The 17546-nt window shown below is 51.8% G+C and overlaps 2 non-coding genes and 2 pseudogenes across 2 annotated transcripts; 2 read left to right on the forward strand and 2 right to left on the reverse strand.

Moving 5' to 3' along the window:
* The first annotated feature begins 2499 nt into the window (after nucleotides 1–2499).
* Nucleotides 2500–2635, forward strand: LOC148841976 (U1 spliceosomal RNA; annotated as a pseudogene).
* A 727-nt stretch (nucleotides 2636–3362) lies between these two features.
* LOC148841977 (5S ribosomal RNA) lies at nucleotides 3363–3481 on the reverse strand. Its single transcript, XR_016093691.1, has one exon. It is a non-coding gene; the product is annotated as a 5S ribosomal RNA (ribosomal RNA).
* Nucleotides 3482–10500: 7019 nt separating this feature from the next.
* LOC148841978 (U1 spliceosomal RNA) lies at nucleotides 10501–10636 on the forward strand (annotated as a pseudogene).
* A 727-nt stretch (nucleotides 10637–11363) lies between these two features.
* On the reverse strand, nucleotides 11364–11482 carry LOC148841979 (5S ribosomal RNA). Its single transcript, XR_016093692.1, has one exon. It is a non-coding gene; the product is annotated as a 5S ribosomal RNA (ribosomal RNA).
* Nucleotides 11483–17546: the final 6064 nt, after the last annotated feature.

The raw sequence follows: 17546 nt of genomic DNA on the forward strand, positions 1-17546 counted from the left end.
AAAGTGGTAGGCTCCAAGTCTGTCATGGAAAGTGTAGTTGATGAGGAGGGACGAGAGAGAACAGAGCCGAGTGCTATCCTCTCCTGCACCGAGGCCTTCTACTCAAGACTGTACAGCTCTACAGAGGTAAAGGATGAAGAAATTCATTTTTTCACCTCAAAGCTAGAAAACGTTTTCAGTGAAGAAGATAGGGAAGTACTTGAGAGGGATTTGACAGTAGAAGAGCTGAGACAGGCTATGGAGAGCTTACAGAAGGGGAAAACTCCGGGTGCTGACGGGCTCCCTAAAGAATTTTATTGCACCTTTTGGGATCTGCTTCAGGATCCGCTACTGCTCCTATTTGAGGAAAGCTATAAGACAGAATTGCTGCCTGACTCCTTAAGAGAAGGCACTATCTCTCTCTTGTTTAAGAAAGGAGCAAAGAATGACATAAAGAACTGGAGACCCCTCAGCCTGTTAGGCGTGGACACTAAGATCCTGTCCAAAGCCCTTTTCCTGCGCCTACAAAATGTAGTGGCCTCACTGGTAGGGAAAGAACAGACTTGTGGGATAGCAGGACGCCTGATGAGCGACAACCTGGCCTTGTTGAGGGATGTCTGTCTGTACTCGGAGGATCGCTCCCTCCCTCTGTGCATTTTAGGTGTAGACCTAGAAAAGGCCTTTGACCGCCTAAACCGGCAGTACTTGACATCGGTACTTGAGCACATGAAGTTTGGCCCCATCATGAGAAAGTGGATTAACCTGCTGTACACAGGTAGCAACAGCAGAGTAATGGTTAATGGCAATAGATCACGCCCCTTTGAAGTCTGTTCAGGGGTGAGGCAGGGCTGCCCATTATCCCCCTTGTTATTCGTTTTGGCTATGGAGCCCTTAGCCTGTGCCTTGCGCCAGGATCAGGCCATTAATGGGATACCAGTGCCTGGAAGTGGGGGAGGAGAGGTAAAGACATCTCTATACATGGATGACGTCACCCTGCTCCTCTCTGACAATGCCTCAATTAGCAGAGCTCTGCAGTGCTGTGATCGTTTCTCTTTGGCTTCCTCTGCAAAAATTAACAAATCTAAGAGTGAGATTTTTTATCAGAACTGGAGGGAGCCAAAAGAAGGACATGATCTCAGGCTGCAAGAGAAGAGAATTAAGGTCCTGGGGGTGTATTTTGGAGAAGAGATGGGAACAGTAAATTGGCAGAACAAATTGCCAATCTTAAACAAAAAACTGATGCAATGGAAGGACCGAGACCTCACCATGACAGGGAAGGTGCTGGTCATCAAAGCTGAGCTCTTGCCTGTCTTGAATTTTCTGGCTTCTACCTTCCCAATCCCACACCGTGTTGCGGCGGTGCTGAGGAGATTGATGTTTCAATTTCTATGGGGTGGGAAGCAGGAAAGACTCAGAAGGGAAATAATGTACAGGCCGCTACCCTCAGGGGGGAAGTCTGTCCCAGATATTGCTACGAAGCTGCTGTGCATTTTCCTGGCCTCTGTGCTGAGAGGCTTTGCAACAGCACCTGCAGCGCGTACCTGGACTTATTTTTCCAGGCTCTGGATAGGTAGGGAGGTGTTCAGAGTGTGGGGTGTCAGACCCAAGCTGGATGTCCCACTCTCTGACACATGCCCTGCAATTTATGGGACAGTTAAAAGTTTTCTAAGATCTCACCCAATTGGCCATATTCCCCTCCGAGATGTCAGCGTCCAAAAACTGGAAGATTTCGTTGCACCCCAGAACAATAGGCAGACCCCTGTGGGCATTTTAACATCAGCCCAAACAAGGAAGGTGTGGAAACACACATCCTCTAAGTTTCTGTGCAACATTCACAGAGATTTAGCCTGGAGTGTCGTCCACCAGTGCTTACCGGTACGAACTTTCTTGTACCGTAGGGGCCTCACCCCCAGCCCTCGCTGCGTTAGGGTGGGCTGCGGCGAGGAGGAGACTGTGACCCATCTCCTGTGGTCCTGCTTTTTTGCTAAGGCCTTCTGGGCACAGTTTGAAAATTGGTTGCAAGCTCTCTCGCCCCAATTTACCCTGACCGCTGCTTTCGTCATATACGGCATCTCTCCTGTCAAACTTCCTCCTGACGTGTTTGACAGGATCTGGGCCGTGGTGAACAGTGGGAAAGACGCCCTGTGGAGAGTGAGGAACATGGGGCTGTTCAAAGGCATCGAGGTCCCAGTCAAGGCAGCAGGTAGCCTGGCCCTGTTCATCACCCGAGAGAACTATTACCTCAGAGATCTGTGGAGAGAAGGGAGGGAGGAAGCAGAAAATCTGTGGGAAATAGAGAGCATAGGTCAATATCTCAAGAAACTGTGAAAAACATTATCATGTTTAAGTAAAGAATGTGATTTGCACCAGAAAAAAAGAAATTGTTGCTATGTAACTGGTACCGTGTCAAAATGTAATGAGATGTGATCATATATACTGTTTTAAGTATGTATATTAATGTAAAGCGTTCTAAATTGTGATGTCCTGTACTTTTTTGTGAAAAGAAAATAAAGTTCTTAAAAATTGAAATTGGTTGACCCAGGGCGAGGCTCGGCCATTGCACTCCGGCTGTGCTGACCCCTGCGAATTCCCCAAATGTGGGAATCTCGACTGCATAATTTCTGGTAGTGGGGGACTGCGTTCGCGCTCTCCCCTGGTGTGCTTGGTCCAATAACAGATGCGGCAGTGCAGGCGGCTTTGCTGTGTGCTGGGGAGCTGTGCTGGGCTTCCGCGCTCGGCAGCCCCCCCCCCCCGTGAGCAGCACAACATGCTGGTGAAACCGCTTCATAGAGGGGGGTTATTAGAAAGACGCCCTGGGGTTATTCACGAGCACCGGCAGACGACACGGTACTCGTTTTAGTGCCCGTTACAGACATACGCTATGCTTTCTTGTTCTTAACTCGGTTTTTCCCTTTTTTTCTGCTCACTCTGAATCCATCCCTGCTCATTTTGTTGGAGAATCTGTGCTCAATGAATGAAATGGGTTATAAATGAATATATGTATATTTCTACGAAAAACGAGTTGTTTATTGACTGACCTTCAATTGCAGATTTAGAGGCAGCTTCGATATTCGTTTTACAAACGTGTTTTTTTCCTAATACGAATCACACGCATGCCATTAAAAGAGCCATCTTTAGAGATCAGGATATCGATCATTTTTCTTGAGCATCTGAAGGGATGTGAGGGAGCTTCTCTTTCTGAACTGGCATGCCTAGAAAGTGGACGACCGTCGCGATACCGTTTGCCAGTCAGCGTTGCCGAAGGAAACAAAAGTGGGAAGATTGAAATGTTTGGTATTTTTGGGAAATAAATGTCCATACTCGAGTTCTTCCTCCCAAAGCCTACGGCACCAACGGCGACCCCCGCTGGCCGAGAGAGCAAAAGCTTACAGCACCTGGTATTCCCAGGCGGTCTCCCATCCAAGTACTAACCAGGCCCGACCCTGCTTAGCTTCCGAGATCAGACGAGATCGGGCGTGTTCAGGGTGGTGTGGCCGTAAGCGCAAGCCGGGGCGCCGGACTCGCTACTTGAAGCTGTGTGGCGGGGGCGCCGTGCCCCCTGGGCGGGACTGAGGGATCGTTCATGTGCGATTCTTTGGAAAGGAGCCGCTTTCGAACTCAGTGCGTGCCTGGATGTTGGCGAATGTGCTCCCTTCAGTTGGCTTGCCCTGCTCTTGTCCCGCACTGGAGCAGGACAAACAAACTGCACGGAGGAGCACAAGGCAAGTGTTCACAAGACAGAAACCTCCAGTGCACAGCACTCTGAAAACATTTCTGGGCTGTCGCGTTTTATTTCGGCACATAAAGCGCACCGGCCCTACACGTCGGCCAGACGCGCGGCGCCTCCGCCCTCTTGTGGCCTTGCGGCGTCAGAGCAAGAGGCTCCTTCTCGCTGCCTTTCCGCTGTCCCGGCGGCCGGCGAGGAGGAAGCGCCGGGACGCTGTGCTGCAGAGCCCCGAGAGGGAACCTGGAGCGCACACTTTGCGGGGGGCGGGGGGCCGCGTTCGCGCCCTGCCCCGGTCTCTTGCGCGAGCACTAAATCTCACGGCGCCAGCCAGCGGCCAGGAGACAAGTACAATATCACGGGACAGGGGGCCTCATCATTGATTGTTACAGGTGAGACGGGGATTAGGAGGAGAGCCCGACTGATGGGTAACACCCCCGTGACTCTTTCTTGAGAGACGCCCTGGGATTTGGAATGGCCAAGGAGGGTCAGGACACCTCGGTTTTACGCCTCCCCCGAAGGACGGCGCCTGTTTGTGCAGCAGAGTGTCGCCATGAGGATGCTGGGGCATAAGAGAGCCACACAGCCCGCAGGGTGAGCGCTCCCTACTGGTCCCAGTCACCCCTCTCGCAGGAGCAGCAGCAGCAACCTGAGCTTTCCCGGGGGGAATCTCCCATCCGGGTGCCGGCCGGGCTCACACCTGCTGGGCTGCCGTGGGTGAGCCCAGTCGAGAGTCGCAGGGTGAGACCTAGTCACCGGGGATTACTCGGCTCTCAGCACTTGAAAAGACCGACGGAGGACTCGTTCCCGCCGGAGCTGAATGTGCCTGCGAGTGTCGTGTCGTCTTCTTCCCCCGCCCCGCTGTGCTTGCTGTATTGTCTTTGAAGCCGGCCCCCGAGACGAGGCGGGCTGTTCCTGTGCCCCAATTAACACTTTACAGGTGCCATTCCCCGGCATTGTGGCCATTGTCGGAGGTCACACGCGATAAGATGAGGTGGAGGAGAGCGGGGCGTGCCCAGCGCCAGACATTGAAGGAAGGGGGCTGTGCGAGGTGAGGTGAGGCGCGACACGCCGGAGCCCCGACGCTGCTAATGCGGAGCACTTGTTGAACTGGCATTGAAAGGACGTGTGCGCACGGAGCGAGCCTTCCCTGCGGCGGAGCGTGGAAACTTTCTCCCCCCGCTGCAGGAGCTGTGTGCGGTGCGGTGCAGCGGTGCCGAGGGAAAAGCACGGAAGGCAGCAGGCTCTGGAGAGCAGGTAAGAGACGGAGCCTTGGGGGCAGGCGAGCAGGCGCGTTTTTCGGAAATTGCTGAAGAGGCTCCGGTGTTTGTTCGGTGTGTGGCAGGCGCACGTCGCGAGCTTGCGTAGCGATCTGCCGGTCTGGTGATATGTAAATGAGGCCGAATTGCATCCCGGGACATGCTGCGATGGCGAAATGGCGACTGCAGATGTGTAGGAAACGGCGCGCTCGTTTTCTCGTTTTCCCCACACTTTTGAGTGTTGGTGTGGCGTGTGAGTGTGCGAAAGAGTGGGCCCAGCAGGAGGCGGTGGCGTGCAGGGCGAGGAGCTGGCCTAGGCTGCGAGTGCTGTGCTGTGGGTGCGGGCCGCTTGCAGGGGCCTGTACAACTCATACTTACCTGGCAGGGGAGATACCTTGATCAGCCTGTAGGTGGAGTTGTTGGATTGTTTTCTTGTTTTGTAGAAGCAGTGTTTGTTTAGCAGTTTACGAAATGGCAACTTTTGGATCCCGCAAGAATGCTCTGCGTTTTGAGCTTTTGGATGACCTCTTCATGGATCGTATGCAGTTCAGCAGAAAAGTGTTGCAGAAGGAACTTGGCTTTGAACCTCGGCACTTGGATTTCATCTTCGCTCTCCCAGGTCAGAAAGCATTTGAGGTTGTATTTGCTACCTATCCTCTGTTTGAACAATGTGTGGATGTGTTTGAGGCAAAAAGAGGGAAAGTTCCTGCTCTTGAGAAGATCAACTTGCAGCCTTTGACACAGAGAGAGAGGAAAACCGTGCATGTTGTTATGTTCTCGGAACTGGCAAAGACGGAGGACATTCACACCTGGCTTAACCAGTACTGCACCGTCCACCATGGAACTGAGGTTAGAGATGTTGACGGTATAAAAACAGGAGCAAGGAAATTCGAGGTTCGCTTGCTACCGGACAATGTAAATGGAGGCTTAAGGCACCTGCCCTCTACAATCCGGCTGGGCGCCTGCAATGGCTATGTTTTTTTATGTGGGACAACCAAAGGTGTGTCGGCGCTGTGGTGCTGTGGGACACCTGGCATCGTCCTGCACTGTGAAATGCTGCAAGACCTGTGGCAAACAGGGACATTTAGCCTCTGACTGTTCAATGCTGCCAAAGTGCAATTTATGTGGCTCGGAAGGACACGTTTTTAAGAACTGCCCTCACGCCTACGCCAATAAACTCAAAATGAGAAAGGATGAGGCAGTGCTTGTTTCAGCCAAACCGGCCCGAAAAGCCAAAGCAAACAACAAGTCAAACAAAGAACCCTTGTTGGACAAAGACTCTCAGCCTCCAGCCAGGATCAGTCCTGCTGTGGCTCCGGGGCCGGTGGAAGAAAGATCCACTACGCCCCCACAACCGCAGACTGCACCAGACAAGCACGAGGGTTTGAAAACCCCCGAGAACAGCGAGGACCCCTCCCCCACTCCTGCTCCTCAGAACGAGGGCCAGTGTGGGGCCCCCCGGTGGAGCGGGTCCAGCGAGGATAACCAGGATTCAGCGGAGCTGCTTTTCCCAGACTCTGCAAGTGCTACAGATGCCCTCCTCTCCTCCATCCAGTCCATCACGGAGGATCTGCAGCAGCTGGTGGGTGAGGGGGAGGAGGAGACTGGTGCATCGGCTGCACCCCTTTCCCCTCAGTGCTCCCAGGAGCTGGACGTGAGGAAAAGGAAAAATGACTCTGTTTTCTCCCCGAGCGAGGAGGAAGGAGAGCATGGCGATGGGGACAGCTGGAACCCCTCCACCCCTCCCTCTAGCCCCTTCCTTGAAATGGACTCTGTGAACGCTTTTACTGCTGCCACCCTGATGAAGGCTCATTCAGAGGATGGCTGGCAGGAAATTGGTAAGAAGAAAAAGAAAAAGAAGAAGGTAACAGGTGAGACAGAAGAGAAATGTGTTTTGTAAAGACTGGTTCCACTTTCTTATGTAATATGGCTCTAAACATAATTTCTCTTAACACCAGAGGTATCAATGACAGAGTTAAATGTCAGTCTGTCTTTGATTACCTCCAGCAGAGAGAGGGAGATGTGTTGATGTTGCAGGAGTGTGCTTTAGCCTATCAAGAGAGGTATAAAAGCTTTGAAGATAGGTGGGATAAAGGGCCTTCTGTTTGGTCAGGGGACAATAACAACAGAGCCTCTGGCGTGGCCATTCTTTTCAAAGGATGGGCTTTCAAATTGAAAAGTATTCAGAGGGTCATAGATGGCAGGTTGCTGTGTGTGGATGTGGAATGGGGGACCGTTAACCTGCGGCTAATCAATGTGTATTGTCCTACTGACGTGGGAGGAAGGGTGGAGCTACTCAAGGCACTCTCTCCCCTATTGTTATGTAGCACAGACGTGATAGTGGGAGGGGATTTTAATTGTATCTTAGAGCACACAGACAGGCAGTCTAGCTCTCCGATAAAATTGGATTCCAGCTCACTGGCCCTGCAAAACTTAGTTCAAGACTTTAAACTCTCAGACACATATAGATGTATATATCCCACAACAGCAGGATATACATGGTCAGGGAGGAATAGCAGCTCCAGAATTGACTATTGCTTTGTCTCAGCGAGAGTGAAAGTTGTTGGGGTCACTCTTCAGCCTGTCTTCTTCTCAGATCACCAGGCTTTAGGGTGTAGAGTAGAACTCCAGGGCGGGACTGTCTTTGGCCCAGGCCTCTGGAAACTCAACACAAAGCTGCTAGAGAACGAGGGGGTAGTATCCCGCTACAAGGAGAAACTATCACAGTGGCTGTCCTTGCAGTGTCTGTACGGGTCAGTAGGAGAGTGGTGGGAGGAGGTGAAGGTGAGGACAAAGGCCTTTTTCATGGCTGAGGGAAGGAAGGCTGCTGCCAGACGGAGAGGAGTGCTAGCCAGGAAACGGAGGCAGCTGCAGCGTCTCTACACGATGCTGCACAGTGGCTTCGATGTGCTCGAGGATATCACCCTTTTAAAAAAGGACATCCGGAGCATAGCCGAAGAAAGTAGTCGAGGAGTGCTGTTAAGAAGCAGAGTGCAGTTCTTGGAAGAAAATGAGAAGTGTACTCGCTTCTTTTTCAGGAAAGTGGTAGGCTCCAAGTCTGTCATGGAAAGTGTAGTTGATGAGGAGGGACGAGAGAGAACAGAGCCGAGTGCTATCCTCTCCTGCACCGAGGCCTTCTACTCAAGACTGTACAGCTCTACAGAGGTAAAGGATGAAGAAATTCATTTTTTCACCTCAAAGCTAGAAAACGTTTTCAGTGAAGAAGATAGGGAAGTACTTGAGAGGGATTTGACAGTAGAAGAGCTGAGACAGGCTATGGAGAGCTTACAGAAGGGGAAAACTCCGGGTGCTGACGGGCTCCCTAAAGAATTTTATTGCACCTTTTGGGATCTGCTTCAGGATCCGCTACTGCTCCTATTTGAGGAAAGCTATAAGACAGAATTGCTGCCTGACTCCTTAAGAGAAGGCACTATCTCTCTCTTGTTTAAGAAAGGAGCAAAGAATGACATAAAGAACTGGAGACCCCTCAGCCTGTTAGGCGTGGACACTAAGATCCTGTCCAAAGCCCTTTTCCTGCGCCTACAAAATGTAGTGGCCTCACTGGTAGGGAAAGAACAGACTTGTGGGATAGCAGGACGCCTGATGAGCGACAACCTGGCCTTGTTGAGGGATGTCTGTCTGTACTCGGAGGATCGCTCCCTCCCTCTGTGCATTTTAGGTGTAGACCTAGAAAAGGCCTTTGACCGCCTAAACCGGCAGTACTTGACATCGGTACTTGAGCACATGAAGTTTGGCCCCATCATGAGAAAGTGGATTAACCTGCTGTACACAGGTAGCAACAGCAGAGTAATGGTTAATGGCAATAGATCACGCCCCTTTGAAGTCTGTTCAGGGGTGAGGCAGGGCTGCCCATTATCCCCCTTGTTATTCGTTTTGGCTATGGAGCCCTTAGCCTGTGCCTTGCGCCAGGATCAGGCCATTAATGGGATACCAGTGCCTGGAAGTGGGGGAGGAGAGGTAAAGACATCTCTATACATGGATGACGTCACCCTGCTCCTCTCTGACAATGCCTCAATTAGCAGAGCTCTGCAGTGCTGTGATCGTTTCTCTTTGGCTTCCTCTGCAAAAATTAACAAATCTAAGAGTGAGATTTTTTATCAGAACTGGAGGGAGCCAAAAGAAGGACATGATCTCAGGCTGCAAGAGAAGAGAATTAAGGTCCTGGGGGTGTATTTTGGAGAAGAGATGGGAACAGTAAATTGGCAGAACAAATTGCCAATCTTAAACAAAAAACTGATGCAATGGAAGGACCGAGACCTCACCATGACAGGGAAGGTGCTGGTCATCAAAGCTGAGCTCTTGCCTGTCTTGAATTTTCTGGCTTCTACCTTCCCAATCCCACACCGTGTTGCGGCGGTGCTGAGGAGATTGATGTTTCAATTTCTATGGGGTGGGAAGCAGGAAAGACTCAGAAGGGAAATAATGTACAGGCCGCTACCCTCAGGGGGGAAGTCTGTCCCAGATATTGCTACGAAGCTGCTGTGCATTTTCCTGGCCTCTGTGCTGAGAGGCTTTGCAACAGCACCTGCAGCGCGTACCTGGACTTATTTTTCCAGGCTCTGGATAGGTAGGGAGGTGTTCAGAGTGTGGGGTGTCAGACCCAAGCTGGATGTCCCACTCTCTGACACATGCCCTGCAATTTATGGGACAGTTAAAAGTTTTCTAAGATCTCACCCAATTGGCCATATTCCCCTCCGAGATGTCAGCGTCCAAAAACTGGAAGATTTCGTTGCACCCCAGAACAATAGGCAGACCCCTGTGGGCATTTTAACATCAGCCCAAACAAGGAAGGTGTGGAAACACACATCCTCTAAGTTTCTGTGCAACATTCACAGAGATTTAGCCTGGAGTGTCGTCCACCAGTGCTTACCGGTACGAACTTTCTTGTACCGTAGGGGCCTCACCCCCAGCCCTCGCTGCGTTAGGGTGGGCTGCGGCGAGGAGGAGACTGTGACCCATCTCCTGTGGTCCTGCTTTTTTGCTAAGGCCTTCTGGGCACAGTTTGAAAATTGGTTGCAAGCTCTCTCGCCCCAATTTACCCTGACCGCTGCTTTCGTCATATACGGCATCTCTCCTGTCAAACTTCCTCCTGACGTGTTTGACAGGATCTGGGCCGTGGTGAACAGTGGGAAAGACGCCCTGTGGAGAGTGAGGAACATGGGGCTGTTCAAAGGCATCGAGGTCCCAGTCAAGGCAGCAGGTAGCCTGGCCCTGTTCATCACCCGAGAGAACTATTACCTCAGAGATCTGTGGAGAGAAGGGAGGGAGGAAGCAGAAAATCTGTGGGAAATAGAGAGCATAGGTCAATATCTCAAGAAACTGTGAAAAACATTATCATGTTTAAGTAAAGAATGTGATTTGCACCAGAAAAAAAGAAATTGTTGCTATGTAACTGGTACCGTGTCAAAATGTAATGAGATGTGATCATATATACTGTTTTAAGTATGTATATTAATGTAAAGCGTTCTAAATTGTGATGTCCTGTACTTTTTTGTGAAAAGAAAATAAAGTTCTTAAAAATTGAAATTGGTTGACCCAGGGCGAGGCTCGGCCATTGCACTCCGGCTGTGCTGACCCCTGCGAATTCCCCAAATGTGGGAATCTCGACTGCATAATTTCTGGTAGTGGGGGACTGCGTTCGCGCTCTCCCCTGGTGTGCTTGGTCCAATAACAGATGCGGCAGTGCAGGCGGCTTTGCTGTGTGCTGGGGAGCTGTGCTGGGCTTCCGCGCTCGGCAGCCCCCCCCCCCCGTGAGCAGCACAACATGCTGGTGAAACCGCTTCATAGAGGGGGGTTATTAGAAAGACGCCCTGGGGTTATTCACGAGCACCGGCAGACGACACGGTACTCGTTTTAGTGCCCGTTACAGACATACGCTATGCTTTCTTGTTCTTAACTCGGTTTTTCCCTTTTTTTCTGCTCACTCTGAATCCATCCCTGCTCATTTTGTTGGAGAATCTGTGCTCAATGAATGAAATGGGTTATAAATGAATATATGTATATTTCTACGAAAAACGAGTTGTTTATTGACTGACCTTCAATTGCAGATTTAGAGGCAGCTTCGATATTCGTTTTACAAACGTGTTTTTTTCCTAATACGAATCACACGCATGCCATTAAAAGAGCCATCTTTAGAGATCAGGATATCGATCATTTTTCTTGAGCATCTGAAGGGATGTGAGGGAGCTTCTCTTTCTGAACTGGCATGCCTAGAAAGTGGACGACCGTCGCGATACCGTTTGCCAGTCAGCGTTGCCGAAGGAAACAAAAGTGGGAAGATTGAAATGTTTGGTATTTTTGGGAAATAAATGTCCATACTCGAGTTCTTCCTCCCAAAGCCTACGGCACCAACGGCGACCCCCGCTGGCCGAGAGAGCAAAAGCTTACAGCACCTGGTATTCCCAGGCGGTCTCCCATCCAAGTACTAACCAGGCCCGACCCTGCTTAGCTTCCGAGATCAGACGAGATCGGGCGTGTTCAGGGTGGTGTGGCCGTAAGCGCAAGCCGGGCCGCCGGACTCGCTACTTGAAGCTGTGTGGCGGGGGCGCCGTGCCCTCTGGGCGGGACTGAGGGATCGTTCATGTGCGATTCTTTGGAAAGGAGCCGCTTTCGAACTCAGTGCGTGCCTGGATGTTGGCGAATGTGCTCCCTTCAGTTGGCTTGCCCTGCTCTTGTCCCGCACTGGAGCAGGACAAACAAACTGCACGGAGGAGCACAAGGCAAGTGTTCACAAGACAGAAACCTCCAGTGCACAGCACTCTGAAAACATTTCTGGGCTGTCGCGTTTTATTTCGGCACATAAAGCGCACCGGCCCTACACGTCGGCCAGACGCGCGGCGCCTCCGCCCTCTTGTGCCCTTGCGGCGTCAGAGCAAGAGGCTCCTTCTCGCTGCCTTTCCGCTGTCCCGGCGGCCGGCGAGGAGGAAGCGCCGGGACGCTGTGCTGCAGAGCCCCGAGAGGGAACCTGGAGCGCACACTTTGTGGGGGGCGGGGGGCGGGGGGCCGCGTTCGCGCCCTGCCCCGGTCTCTTGCGCGAGCACTAAATCTCACGGCGCCAGCCAGCGGCCAGGAGACAAGTACAATATCACGGGACAGGGGGCCTCATCATTGATTGTTACAGGTGAGACGGGGATTAGGAGGAGAGCCCGACTGATGGGTAACACCCCCGTGACTCTTTCTTGAGAGACGCCCTGGGATTTGGAATGGCCAAGGAGGGTCAGGACACCTCGGTTTTACGCCTCCCCCGAAGGACGGCGCCTGTTTGTGCAGCAGAGTGTCGCCATGAGGATGCTGGGGCATAAGAGAGCCACACAGCCCGCAGGGTGAGCGCTCCCTACTGGTCCCAGTCACCCCTCTCGCAGGAGCAGCAGCAGCAGCAACCTGAGCTTTCCCGGGGGGAATCTCCCATCCGGGTGCCGGCCGGGCTCACACCTGCTGGGCTGCCGTGGGTGAGCCCAGTCGAGAGTCGCAGGGTGAGACCTAGTCACCGGGGATTACTCGGCTCTCAGCACTTGAAAAGACCGACGGAGGACTCGTTCCCGCCGGAGCTGAATGTGCCTGCGAGTGTCGTGTCGTCTTCTTCCCCCGCCCCGCTGTGCTTGCTGTATTGTCTTTGAAGCCGGCCCCCGAGACGAGGCGGGCTGTTCCTGTGCCCCAATTAACACTTTACAGGTGCCATTCCCCGGCATTGTGGCCATTGTCGGAGGTCACACGCGATAAGATGAGGTGGAGGAGAGCGGGGCGTGCCCAGCGCCAGACATTGAAGGAAGGGGGCTGTGCGAGGTGAGGTGAGGCGCGACACGCCGGAGCCCCGACGCTGCTAATGCGGAGCACTTGTTGAACTGGCATTGAAAGGACGTGTGCGCACGGAGCGAGCCTTCCCTGCGGCGGAGCGTGGAAACTTTCTCCCCCCGCTGCAGGAGCTGTGTGCGGTGCGGTGCAGCGGTGCCGAGGGAAAAGCACGGAAGGCAGCAGGCTCTGGAGAGCAGGTAAGAGACGGAGCCTTGGGGGCAGGCGAGCAGGCGCGTTTTTCGGAAATTGCTGAAGAGGCTCCGGTGTTTGTTCGGTGTGTGGCAGGCGCACGTCGCGAGCTTGCGTAGCGATCTGCCGGTCTGGTGATATGTAAATGAGGCCGAATTGCATCCCGGGACATGCTGCGATGGCGAAATGGCGACTGCAGATGTGTAGGAAACGGCGCGCTCGTTTTCTCGTTTTCCCCACACTTTTGAGTGTTGGTGTGGCGTGTGAGTGTGCGAAAGAGTGGGCCCAGCAGGAGGCGGTGGCGTGCAGGGCGAGGAGCTGGCCTAGGCTGCGAGTGCTGTGCTGTGGGTGCGGGCCGCTTGCAGGGGCCTGTACAACTCATACTTACCTGGCAGGGGAGATACCTTGATCAGCCTGTAGGTGGAGTTGTTGGATTGTTTTCTTGTTTTGTAGAAGCAGTGTTTGTTTAGCAGTTTACGAAATGGCAACTTTTGGATCCCGCAAGAATGCTGTGCGTTTTGAGCTTTTGGATGACCTCTTCATGGATCGTATGCAGTTCAGCAGAAAAGTGTTGCAGAAGGAACTTGGCTTTGAACTTCGGCACTTGGATTTCATCTTCGCTCTCCCAGGTCAGAAAGCATTTGAGGTTGTATTTGCTACCTATCCTCTGTTTGAACAATGTGTGGATGTGTTTGAGGCAAAAAGAGGGAAAGTTCCTGCTCTTGAGAAGATCAACTTGCAGCCTTTGACACAGAGAGAGAGGAAAACCGTGCATGTTGTTATGTTCTCGGAACTGGCAAAGACGGAGGACATTCACACCTGGCTTAACCAGTACTGCACCGTCCACCATGGAACTGAGGTTAGAGATGTTGACGGTATAAAAACAGGAGCAAGGAAATTCGAGGTTCGCTTGCTACCGGACAATGTAAATGGAGGCTTAAGGCACCTGCCCTCTACAATCCGGCTGGGCGCCTGCAATGGCTATGTTTTTTATGTGGGACAACCAAAGGTGTGTCGGCGCTGTGGTGCTGTGGGACACCTGGCATCGTCCTGCACTGTGAAATGCTGCAAGACCTGTGGCAAACAGGGACATTTAGCCTCTGACTGTTCAATGCTGCCAAAGTGCAATTTATGTGGCTCGGAAGGACACGTTTTTAAGAACTGCCCTCACGCCTACGCCAATAAACTCAAAATGAGAAAGGATGAGGCAGTGCTTGTTTCAGCCAAACCGGCCCGAAAAGCCAAAGCAAACAACAAGTCAAACAAAGAACCCTTGTTGGACAAAGACTCTCAGCCTCCAGCCAGGATCAGTCCTGCTGTGGCTCCGGGGCCGGTGGAAGAAAGATCCACTACGCCCCCACAACCGCAGACTGCACCAGACAAGCACGAGGGTTTGAAAACCCCCGAGAACAGCGAGGACCCCTCCCCCACTCCTGCTCCTCAGAACGAGGGCCAGTGTGGGGCCCCCCGGTGGAGCGGGTCCAGCGAGGATACCCAGGATTCAGCGGAGCTGCTTTTCTCAGACTCTGCAAGTGCTACAGATGCCCTCCTCTCCTCCATCCAGTCCATCACGGAGGATCTGCAGCAGCTGGTGGGTGAGGGGGAAGAGGAGACTGGTGCATCGGCTGCACCCCTTTCCCCTCAGTGCTCCCAGGAGCTGGACGTGAGGAAAAGGAAAAATGACTCTGTTTTCTCCCCGAGCGAGGAGGAAGGAGAGCATGGCGATGGGGACAGCTGGAACCCCTCCACCCCTCCCTCTAGCCCCTTCCTTGAAATGGACTCTGTGAACGCTTTTACTGCTGCCACCCTGATGAAGGCTCATTCAGAGGATGGCTGGCAGGAAATTGGTAAGAAGAAAAAGAAAAAGAAGAAGGTAACAGGTGAGACAGAAGAGAAATGTGTTTTGTAAAGACTGGTTCCACTTTCTTATGTAATATGGCTCTAAACATAATTTCTCTTAACACCAGAGGTATCAATGACAGAGTTAAATGTCAGTCTGTCTTTGATTACCTCCAGCAGAGAGAGGGAGATGTGTTGATGTTGCAGGAGTGTGCTTTAGCCTATCAAGAGAGGTATAAAAGCTTTGAAGATAGGTGGGATAAAGGGCCTTCTGTTTGGTCAGGGGACAATAACAACAGAGCCTCTGGCGTGGCCATTCTTTTCAAAGGATGGGCTTTCAAATTGAAAAGTATTCAGAGGGTCATAGATGGCAGGTTGCTGTGTGTGGATGTGGAATGGGGGACCGTTAACCTGCGGCTAATCAATGTGTATTGTCCTACCGACGTGGGAGGAAGGGTGGAGCTACTCAAGGCACTCTCTCCCCTATTGTTATGTAGCACAGACGTGATAGTGGGAGGGGATTTTAATTGTATCTTAGAGCACACAGACAGGCAGTCTAGCTCTCCGATAAAATTGGATTCCAGCTCACTGGCCCTGCAAAACTTAGTTCAAGACTTTAAACTCTCAGACACATATAGATGTATATATCCCACAACAGCAGGATATACATGGTCAGGGAGGAATAGCAGCTCCAGAATTGACTATTGCTTTGTCTCAGCGAGAGTGAAAGTTGTTGGGGTCACTCTTCAGCCTGTCTTCTTCTCAGATCATCAGGCTTTAGGGTGTAGAGTGGAACTCCAGGGCGGGACTGTCTTTGGCCCAGGCCTCTGGAAACTCAACACAAAGCTGCTAGAGAACGAGGGGGTAGTATCCCGCTACAAGGAGAAACTATCACAGTGGCTGTCCTTGCAGTGTCTGTACGGGTCAGTAGGAGAGTGGTGGGAGGAGGTGAAGGTGAGGACAAAGGCCTTTTTCATGGCTGAGGGAAGGAAGGCTGCTGCCAGACGGAGAGGAGTGCTAGCCAGGAAACGGAGGCAGCTGCAGCGTCTCTACACGATGCTGCACAGTGGCTTCGATGTGCTCGAGGATATCACCCTTTTAAAAAAGGACATCCGGAGCATAGCCGAAGAAAGTAGTCGAGGAGTGCTGTTAAGAAGCAGAGTGCAGTTCTTGGAAGAAAATGAGAAGTGTACTCGCTTCTTTTTCAGGAAAGTGGTAGGCTCCAAGTCTGTCATGGAAAGTGTAGTTGATGAGGAGGGACGAGAGAGAACAGAGCCGAGTGCTATCCTCTCCTGCACCGAGGCCTTCTACTCAAGACTGTACAGCTCTACAGAGGTAAAGGATGAAGAAATTCATTTTTTCACCTCAAAGCTAGAAAACGTTTTGAGTGAAGAAGATAGGGAAGTACTTGAGAGGGATTTGACAGTAGAAGAGCTGAGACAGGCTATGGAGAGCTTACAGAAGGGGAAAACTCCGGGTGCTGACGGGCTCCCTAAAGAATTTTATTGCACCTTTTGGGATCTGCTTCAGGATCCGCTACTGCTCCTATTTGAGGAAAGCTATAAGACAGAATTGCTGCCTGACTCCTTAAGAGAAGGCACTATCTCTCTCTTGTTTAAGAAAGGAGCAAAGAATGACATAAAGAACTGGAGACCCCTCAGCCTGTTAGGCGTGGACACTAAGATCCTGTCCAAAGCCCTTTTCCTGCGCCTACAAAATGTAGTGGCCTCACTGGTAGGGAAAGAACAGACTTGTGGGATAGCAGGACGCCTGATGAGCGACAACCTGGCCTTGTTGAGGGATGTCTGTCTGTACTCGGAGGATCGCTCCCTCCCTCTGTGCATTTTAGGTGTAGACCTAGAAAAGGCCTTTGACCGCCTAAACCGGCAGTACTTGACATCGGTACTTGAGCACATGAAGTTTGGCCCCATCATGAGAAAGTGGATTAACCTGCTGTACACAGGTAGCAACAGCAGAGTAATGGTTAATGGCAATAGATCACGCCCCTTTGAAGTCTGTTCAGGGGTGAGGCAGGGCTGCCCATTATCCCCCTTGTTATTCGTTTTGGCTATGGAGCCCTTAGCCTGTGCCTTGCGCCAGGATCAGGCCATTAATGGGATACCAGTGCCTGGAAGTGGGGGAGGAGAGGTAAAGACATCTCTATACATGGATGACGTCACCCTGCTCCTCTCTGACAATGCCTCAATTAGCAGAGCTCTGCAGTGCTGTGATCGTTTCTCTTTGGCTTCCTCTGCAAAAATTAACAAATCTAAGAGTGAGATTTTTTATCAGAACTGGAGGGAGCCAAAAGAAGGACATGATCTCAGGCTGCAAGAGAAGAGAATTAAGGTCCTGGGGGTGTATTTTGGAGAAGAGATGGGAACAGTAAATTGGCAGAACAAATTGCCAATCTTAAACAAAAAACTGATGCAATGGAAGGACCGAGACCTCACCATGACAGGGAAGGTGCTGGTCATCAAAGCTGAGCTCTTGCCTGTCTTGAATTTTCTGGCTTCTACCTTCCCAATCCCACACCGTGTTGCGGCGGTGCTGAGGAGATTGATGTTTCAATTTCTATGGGGTGGGAAGCAGGAAAGACTCAGAAGGGAAATAATGTACAGGCCGCTACCCTCAGGGGGGAAGTCTGTCCCAGATATTGCTACGAAGCTGCTGTGCATTTTCCTGGCCTCTGTGCTGAGAGGCTTTGCAACAGCACCTGCAGCGCGTACCTGGACTTATTTTTC

Source organism: Atractosteus spatula, chromosome 1, assembly GCF_055471065.1.
Source record: "Atractosteus spatula isolate fAtrSpa1 chromosome 1, fAtrSpa1.hap1, whole genome shotgun sequence".
NCBI lineage: Eukaryota > Metazoa > Chordata > Actinopteri > Semionotiformes > Lepisosteidae > Atractosteus > Atractosteus spatula.